This window comes from Gorilla gorilla, chromosome 16, assembly GCF_029281585.2.
Source record: "Gorilla gorilla gorilla isolate KB3781 chromosome 16, NHGRI_mGorGor1-v2.1_pri, whole genome shotgun sequence".
Taxonomy (NCBI): Eukaryota; Metazoa; Chordata; class Mammalia; order Primates; family Hominidae; genus Gorilla; species Gorilla gorilla.
Window position 1 is genome coordinate 60,820,349 of NC_073240.2, and position 10,025 is coordinate 60,830,373.

Consider the following 10,025-nt stretch of genomic DNA (forward strand, 5'->3'; position numbering starts at 1 on the left):
ATCAACTGACTCAAAATGTGAAAAATGAGAAGGTCCTTTTTTTTTAAAGCTTTAGACAAGCCATATAGAATAAGAGACTGTGCCCAGTTAATACGGGACACATTTGTTTAAAAACACTTTCAAATTTACTTAGAAATGGTGTCTCCGACCTAAAGAAAAAAATCAACTCAATGTGTAAATAGCTTTGAATATTTTAGATATGTCAAAGAAGAGTTTCAACTAGATAAGAAAAAAACCCCAGTTTTATCAACAAGACAGATGATGGCCCTGCTATGTTAGGTCAAAAATCTAGATTTATCAGAATTTTAAAACAAGAGACAGATTTTTCCCTTATTGCTTCACTCCATTGTGTGACACACACTGAAAATATTTGTGCTAAATTTTTTTTAATGAAAAGTATCACGGACACAGCTGTTAAAAATCATTCAGTATGTACATGTTGTAAACCACGAGTGTATGGAACTATTGAAAGAAATAGAAAATGATATATTTAATGATTGTGTACTCTTTACTAATGTTGACTGCTTAAGAGTTGTGGAAGAGTTTTATAAAGATTTACAATACTAGTAACCCCAGTTTAAGATTGTCTTGAAACTCAAAGAATAATTAAAGTAAAAAAAAAAAATGGCAGCATGATTTATGGTTTCTCAACTATATCAGACTGCATACAAATGATCTAAACGTAAGTTCTACAGAAAGCAAAAAGAATTTATATTGAAGTATAAATTCTTCATAAAGCAAATTAGTGATGTTTTTACACATTTTTTAAAAGCATGAATTGAGATGCATATTTTAATTGTAATCAACTGTTAGGTAAATTGGCAGCAAAAATTACAAGAAAAAAGTGAACATCACTATGTTTATATTGATAAATTTAGAATTGCTTTTCAACTTATGCAATACTCTTTTGAAATCAATGTTAATATTACGAGTTGATATAAGAATTAATTTATTTAACTTGGACAGATGTAGTTTTAAAATTGATATGGTTTTGCTTCAGAGTCAAATTAATTATTTGAAGCAAACACATGAACCAGTTTTAGAAATAAAAATGCAAACACTAAGGGAAAAATGTTTTGGTACAAGATTCAGTTATTGGAAAATTTTTAAGTACGTTTGGAACAACTTGAATATGTGAATCCACTTTTTCAACTGTAAATTTTATAAAATCTAAGTATCGTTCAGGTATTTCTGATGAAACTTTAACAATTGAATTGAGATGTATCTAAGTATAAAACAGATAGTGGAGTTCCAAGACTTACTATGAAGAAAATAATGTAAAATATCTCGTTAATCATTTTTATTTTATATATATATATATTTTATACTTTAAGTTCTAGGGTACATGTGCTTATCAGATGTTGAGATGATCATTGTTAGGATATACTGGGTTAAATCAAATACAATATTAAAATTAATTTTCTTATTTCCTTTTTACTTACTTTAATGCTGCTTCCAAAAACTAAATTATGTATGTGACCTGAATTAGATTTAAATTGGACAGTGGGAGTCTGTAGGTACGAACACTATGCCACATATAGGGCTACCTCCCCCACCACCACCTCAAAGGCTCCAAGATTTCTTCTTCACAGTGTTCCATCTGAGTCTGCGATTTCCTGTGTGAAAAGGACAAGTCCTGTCCTGCCAATTTAACCTCACTCCATATTTACCCATTAAATTAAAAATACCCATTTTCATAAGTACCCATTACTTATTAAAAATAAGTATACCGTAATTAATACTTTTCAAGTTTTGTTTTTATTTTCTTCAAAATTAGATTTTCACATAATTTATAGAATCAAACAATTCTATGAGACTTATTCCAAAAAGATTATCCTACTATTCAACCCTCGACCATCACCTATTCTCTTTTTCAATAGCAACCAGTTTCAATTGTTTTAGCTGTTTCTTTGTTATTTACCTCCATATATAAAAATAACAGCCTTGTGTTTCCTACCTTTTGAATTTTCAATTTTAGGTATCATATAGGGAAAATAAGGATTTAGCTCTTATTCATGATCTCCCATTCCTTTATCACAGACAACCACACCACCATTACTACCACCCACATTCACACAAACTGTCTCATGATCCCTTCAATATAATTATATCATACTTCTGTTTAGATTAATACTGTTTCCATTAGTATGACAATTTCAACGTTATTCATAGCATTGAACCTATAGATATGAATGATATAGATATAGTATAATATCTTTCTTTACTTTTCCTTTCTTGCACAATTTTGTTCTTCCTAAAGTAATGCTTTTTTTTTGTTGTTTAGTTTTTTATTTGTTACTAATTCAGCCTCTATTTTCCCCTAATAACCTCAAATCTTTCCTCTCTGTATTCAGACACACCAGGGTGTTCTATCGTTTTCTTTACTTGGATTAATCTCTCCTGGCATCTTCTGACCTGCCCCACTATAGGCCTGTTTCACACTCTATTCCTGGGAATTCATTTCACCAAGGTTTTGAGAATTTCTTTGACTTCTTTCTTCTTGGATCCAGTGTCTTTATGCTTTTATTCTTGTGCAGCACATTACCTACTAGCTAGCTTCCTGGGAAAAGGTACATGAGATATAATTTTTGTGAGCTCCTGAAAGCCCATATTTTCTTTGGTCTACAGTCTTTCTTTATTGATAGTCTAGTTGGGTATAGAAATCTAATGGGAAAATATATTTGCTCAGGATTCTAAAGATATTGCTCGATTGTTTTCCGGCATCTGGTGGTGGTGTGAAATCTGATCCTCGATTCTTCATATGTGGCTTGTTTTATTTTTCTCTCTTTCTCTCTGAAAGCTTATAGATTTTTTTTTTTCTTTATCCTATGTTCTGAAATTTCACAATGATATGCCGCATTGTCCTCCATTCTTTTCTGGAATTCATATTATTCAAATGTAGGATCTAATAAGGGGGAAGTAACGTAATTATCTTGTATTTTCTCTCATTTATTTGATCTTCATTTTTAAAGTTTTTTTTGCTTTATTTTAAGAAAGATTTTCTCAACTTTATCTTATGAGCTTTCTATTGAATTTTGTTTATATACTATACTTTTAAGTTTCAAAAGGTATGTCACGGTTGGAATGTTTTTGTCACCTCCAAAACTCATGTTGAAAATTAATTCTCAATGTAACAGTGTTGGGAGATGGGGCCACATGGGCAGAGCACTCATGAATGGATTAATTACTCTACAAAAAGAGTAAAAAGAGCTTCTGAGAGTGAGTCACCTCTCTTCTGCTATTTGAGAAACGGCATTCTTCCCCTCTGGAGGATGAAGACTCCAAGGCACCATCTTGGAATTGGAGACCAGGCCCTCCCAAGACACCAAACCTGTTAGCACCTTGAGCTTGGACTTCCCAGCCGCCAGAACTATGAGAGAATTTATTTCCATTCTTTAGTAAATTACTCAGTCTCATTATTCTATTACAGCAGCACAAACAACCAAAACAAGTGTTCCTTGTTCTTTATTTTTTTTTCACAAAACCTCTTCTTATTTCATGAATCCTTTTATATTTCAGAGGCTAATAATAATAGTTTCTTTTTTCTTTCTGAAGTCTGAAGTTTCATCTTCCTGCTTTGTCTCTACTTCTTCCAAGTTTTTTTGTTTTCTGTTAGTTGTTTTGATTTCAGTCATTCATGTTATATGCTTCCTTAGGTGTTTACTAGTTCACAGCTGTTTATTCATATTTAAAAATGGGGTTTAAAAAAAAAAAACTGATTGGAAAATTTGTCCAAATGGGTGAGACCTGCTGACTGTGGTATTCTGACTGAGTCATTCGTGTGGGACAACCTTGATGCCAGTATCTTTTTTTTTTTTTTTTTTTTGAGACAGAGTCTTGCTCTACTCACTCAGGCTGGAGTGCAGTGGTGTGATCTCAGCTCACTGCAACCTCTGTCTCCCGGGTTCAAGCGATTCTCCTGCCTTAGCCTCCCAAGTAGCTGGGATTATAGGCGTGTGCTACCACGCCTGGCTAATTTTTGTATTTTTAGTAGAGACAGGGTTTTGCGATGTTGTCCAGGCTGGTCTTGAACTCCTGGCCTCAAGTGATCTGCCCACCTCAGCCTCCCAAAGTGCTGGAATTACAGGCATGAGCTACTGCACCAGACCCAATGCCAGTATCTTTAGGACTTTTTTCTCTTAGATTAGTTGGATTTTTTTTTTGTCACAATTCATTTTTATTGATAGAAAATAAACACTTATTCCAGTTTCAAAGTTGTTATACTTGAAGTTGCTATTTTAAAAATATGAATTTTAGGGCTGGGCGCGGTGGCTCACGCCTGTAATCCCAGCACTTTGGGAGGCCAAGGAGGGTGGATCACAAGGTCAGGAGATCGAGACCATCCCGGCCAACATGGTGAAACCCCGTCTCTACTAAAAATACATTAAAAAATTAGCTGGGCGTGATGGTGGGCGCCTGTAGTCCTAGCTACTCGGGAGGCTGAGACAGGAGAATGGCGTGAACCTGGGAGGCGGAGCTTGCAGTGAGCCGAGATCGCACCACTGCACTCCAGCCTGGGTGACAGAGCGAGACTCCGTCTCAAAAAAAAAAAAAAAAAGAATTTTAAATAATCACTTAATAATCCTGCTTTCACTAAGACAGTAAAATGTGGCTTTAAAAAAAAGTATTCAGCACCATTTGCTTATAGATCTTTCAGAATTTGTTCTTAATGTTTCTGGAAATTTCCTGTCTGTAAAGTACAGGAATAAATGAGCTACATAAGAAAGCCTCTCTGGAACAGGCAATGGTAAGTTAAGCAGTCATCATAAAGGAATCAATGTACATTCTGCGTGGTGATTTGGACTACAAAACAGTCTCTTCCCTTCTGTGGTAGCTCAAGAGAGACATGCTTCTAAGCACTGAGGTATGACGAGTCTCAGATTGTTATTTGCTGTTAGAATTGGTCTTCCCAGCTAGTAATAGTAAATCTCTGGCACAGGTGCTATTGGTCCTTAATGTCCTGTGATTTTAGGAAATTCTGTAAATAGTTTTGATTTAGTTCAATTCATTCAGAAATGAAGCATGTTTAATTAAGTTCACTACTCTGACAGAGTAAGGGTAAGTTGGTTTAGCATCCTTATAAAATATATGTAATATGTAGGTAAATCATGGTCCTAAATCATACTTAGAACACTACATTATTTAAACCAATATGTCTTTTAACAAAATGTTTATAATTAAAAACAGCTGATGAAACTATATCCAAAGGTATAAAAAAGGAGACTGAGCTCTGTGTTGCTTAAAGAACTTTTAAAAAGCCATTCAAGGAGAGGTAAAGAAACCCGCTTCTCATTCTCATTGTAGAATTCCTATTGGGGCTGGACCAGAAATTAGCACTTCTAAATACTTCAGAAAAGTCCAAAGTGTTAAAAAGCCTTCTAGGCAAAAGAACGTCTTTCTGCATCAGTGAGTAGCAGTGCTCATCAGAATTTCCTAATAACACAAAAACAAAGGCAAGTCTGTACATTTGATCAAATGTCAAAGAAATGGGAGGTAGACTATTATCTCAGCCTCAGTCAGAGCTCCTGCTGGCTTCTTCCTACATACTGTTCACCAATTTGAGTAAAGTGGACTTTATGAGAGAATAGTATTTGATGGCTAGGATGTCTTTTGGGCATTTCTTCCTAAGTGGAATACACAACATATAAGCGAGTTGGGGAAATAATAGAGGGAAGCTACTCTTTCCAGCTCAGAAGGAGTTGGTGATGCCAATATATGCATTAGAGAAGCCCATGGGATCCTCTAGCTGTGGATAGTGGCTAATACGGTCATCCAGAATCGACACTGTGGACTGCAGCAGCATTTTCCTGCACAGCTCCAAAAACTCTCGGTAGGGATTTACAGGATCCAATGGCCCATAGATACAATGAATGGAGATATTTTCAGAGGCAAGAGCTCCCTCCCACCTAGTGCTTTCTAAACTGCTTCCTCTGATTGATGTACTCTAAGAGACTGTCAGAGATGAATTCCTGTCATTATTGCGGACCCCTTTCCACATGTCCCACAGCTTATTTTCAGAGGGCTGAGTATATGGCCCAAAGACTGGCGTGAGACCTCGAGAGAGCACAAAGAAGTTCATCAGCCGCGTGAGGATGGGTGACAGCACACCTCCATGTTTGAGTAGCTTTTGGAGAAGGAGTAGACAGTGAGTCTCAGGAAAGATATCTCCAGTTGACAGACAGATGCCACAAAAGCGCTTCCAGGATGCTGGCCTGCTCAAATATGGAATAGTGATATGGTCTCAGTTTGTTACCGAAGCCAAAGCCTAAGAAATCAAGGACAATCACTCAATGAAATCTCAAGGTCAGACTTTCCCAAATCGTGTACCAATCATAGCTGGATGTTGGAAAGCCATGTAAAAGAACAACTATCTCTGGACTTCCAACCACATCCACAGAGTCTTGGTAGAAGATAGGCCATCCCTTATAAGTGAAAAACTTGCCCAAAGACTTCCATGAGTGAAGGGCAAGGGAGAGCTGAGGGGGTGGGATGTGCAGGTATGTGGCAAGCAGGGGCACTTTCAACAGACCCACCTTGACCCACCATCCCCTCATCCTGATTCAGGTTAAGACCTGGGCTGCAGGACTTCATGTTTGGGGAAATCAGTTGTGCATGCTGGTTAGTTGGATTTCTTAGTGTAGAGTCTTCTAATCTCCTGTCTAGAGGATCTAAAGCTGACTGCCAGCATTCTAGAAACAAAATAAGTGAAAGGGTTGAAGAGGGAGAGGGGGGGTTTAAAAATTCAGCATGTACATTTTCACTAAATCTCTGTCCTCAATTGTCCTAACGTCTCATAGCCCTCAGTCCTCTTACTAGAGAGAACAAACCTCAAAAATTCTGCTTAGGTGATACTAAGGCTATCATTCTAGTAAATGGAATTGGTAAGGAGATTCAAAATCTAACTGCTTTTTTTAAGTCTTTCTGTTTTCATCCTTTCTTCACCCCACTTCCAGAGGTATCCAATGTCATTAACTTCTGAGCCCTTTGACATTTCCATGCTACAAGTTTCTTCCTGGATTTTTCCACTGCTGGCATAAGATTCAACTTTTTCATGTCTGCTGAATCAGTTATTGTCTTGTCTGGATTCCTCAAAAGCAGATCCTGAGACAAAGGCTGATGCGCAAAATGTTTATGTGTGGGTATGATCCTGAAACTTAGGAATGGGGGTGAGTCAAGAAAGGAGAAAGATAGAAGAATGCATTATATTGTTGGCCACAGCTTTGGGGCAGTTGTATGTGAGTTGTCAACCAGGTTCCTCCAGGCATCCCGCCACTTGACATCAAAGAAGCCTAAGAGAGGCACTGTCAGTTTAGATTTCTATGAAGGTGTTTGAAGCATGCTGAAAACTGGCCTCTACAGTTATGGCTGGGACAAAAAGTGAGACTTAGAGGATTTGTTGGATTTGTGCTGAATCTACCATCAATCTATAGATTAGGTTAGGGTGAATGAGCATCTAAACAGTACTGAGTTGTGCAAAGCATTAACAAGGTGTGGGTGTGTGTATATATATACAACTTTATTATTTAGGTCTTTTTTATTTCTCTTGGCAACATTCAGTATGTTTTGCACTTCTATAGGTATTGCGCTTCTATTGACCCACTTTTCCTTTGCCATGTCCAGTTTGCTGTTAAACACATTAAATAAATTCTTTGCTTCCAATATCAGTTTTTTTTATTTGTAAGATTTTCATTTGGTTCTTTTAAATAGTTTTTGGCTGTCTGCTTACATTCCCTATCTATTCACACATGTTTTTCACTAGACACTTTAACATATTTTTTTTCTACTTATTTTAAAGTCCATGTCTGATAATTCCAACATTAAAATCATCTCTGGGTTGGCTTCTACTGACCTCTTTTAACATAAGTCATACCTTCTTACTTCTTCACATATCTCTTTAATTTTATGCTAGTAATTGTATATTAAAGAACAGTAGCTTAAAAAGTGCTAACATCAGCCAGGTGTGGTAGCTTGCACCTATAATCCTAACACTTTGGGAGGCTGAGGTGGGAGGATCATTTGAGCCCAGGAGTTCAAGACCAGCCTGGGCAACAAAGTGAGACCCAATCTCTATGAAAGAAAAAAAAGAAAATTTTAAGTGCTAATATTTACCTCGAGAAAAGGGCACACCTCTTTTGGGTCGGTCCATGAGTGTGGCAGGCTGAGTCAGTTTAATCTGTAGTTGGACTTGGTTGCAGCTTTAGCTAGATTCACTCACCCTGGCTGCAAATATTTTGAGGAAGGGATTAGGACTTTCCCTCAAACTGGGCTTGGGATATGAGCACTGGAGAGACTCTAAAGATCTCGTTGTGCTTTATTGCCCAGCCCTCATGTTTTAGCTATGGGAGATTTATATCTGCTTTAAGCCAGGCTGCCAACCTTTTGGGTTGCTGGACAACTCTCTCTGCTCTCCAGTTCAACTTCCAGCCTTTTGCTTCTCAGAAGACTCCTTTCTGCCTTTCTTTTCTGTCCCCAGGTATTGGAGAGCCTCTGCAGTGCATTCACAGTGCCTCAGATGGATATCATTCAGCTGTCTTGTCCTGCCCAAGGCTGGGAAAATTTGAAATGATGTACGAAAGATATCCGATATATTTACCACTGCCCTTCTGCTTTTAAGCCTTCAAAACTTTGCTACAATCATCTCCTTTCCCATATGCATTGTCCTTGTGGTTTCTTCTTCTTCTTCTTCTTTTTTTTTTTTTTCTTTCAAATAAGGTCTCGCTCTGTCATCCAGGCTGGAATGCAGTGATGCAATCTTGGCTCACCACAACCTCCACCCCCCGGGTTCAGGTGATTCTCCTGCCTCAGCCTCCTGAGTAGCTGACATCACAGGCGTGTGCCACCACACCTGGCTAATTTTTGTGTTTTTAGTAGAGATGGGGTTTCGCCATGTTGGCCAGGCTGGTTTATTCTTCTTAAATATGTATTTAATATCATAAATTAAACATATATTTAATGACTATTTTTGGAGGATACAGTTATATATATGTGTTCAATTTATTCCCATTAATCCAACATCTTTCTATTTGCTGAGTCTTTTGTCATTGTTCTTGTTGTTAAGCCTTTGCATATTTACTTGTAATTATGATGTATATTACTCCAAAAGATCAGCCTCACTTCTATACTCTAATTCTTATCAATTCAGGTCCACAGAAATAAACCCAAGCCTTTAAAGTAATTCAGTCAATATATAACCTTTATAGCTATTTTAAGGGGTTTAGTTACCAAGGTGCTTAACCTTTAAAAAAAAAAATGCCCTGTTGGATAGAGGAATGCATGCCTTTATTTAAGGTCCCACTCATTTCCTCATGCAACAAATTTCTATTTTCCACCTTCATTCTACCCCAACTTTAAAACAGAAACACAGAAAAACCAGCTATAATTGAGAGGAACCATGCACATTATCAAATATTTTTGCAAAAAAAAAAAAAAAAAAACCAAACAAACAAAAAATCAGACTCTTTTCCTAAGCAAATGACAAGATCTAAGAGTGTTTTGCCAGAGTTCGGCAGTGCAATCACCAATCCCATATATTACAGCCAGAGACTGCTGGCAAACCCCATGAGCAGGTTAGGGGCAGTGACACTCAGAGGCTGACTCTGGACTTCTCAGCCTCTAACTGCAATTCCTAAAGTGGAAGACTCCTCTCTAACAAGCTCAGTCACTAAAAGTAGCCAATGCTCACAGTTCCTTCCACTCCTAGTGACTAGCACATCTCCACTGTCCCCCAAACTTACCAGCCTGTATTTAGACATCAGTCTCCTGATTCACTTATGTCATGTAATCTTCGAAACAATCTGCTTTTCCTCCGCTAGACACCACCATCCCCACAGTCCCCCACTTCACCCCATGCTAGCTCTGGACACCAGGCCCTTGCACAAGTCAAATTACTGATGTGCATTTACCTTAGAAGTGGGAGTGACAGAACAACAGCACCAAGTCTCAATTTGTTAACGGAGACATGCTTGGTTGGCTCATTTTCCAAATGAAATTTGGTTCCACTTTAAAAGTCAAAGCTGTCATAAAAA

General features: G+C 37.4%; 1 pseudogene; it reads right to left on the reverse strand.

Moving 5' to 3' along the window:
• Window positions 1–5,689: 5,689 nt before the first annotated feature.
• On the reverse strand, window positions 5,690–6,554 carry LOC101128681 (mesoderm-specific transcript homolog protein-like; annotated as a pseudogene).
• Between the last annotated feature and the right edge of the window lie 3,471 nt (window positions 6,555–10,025).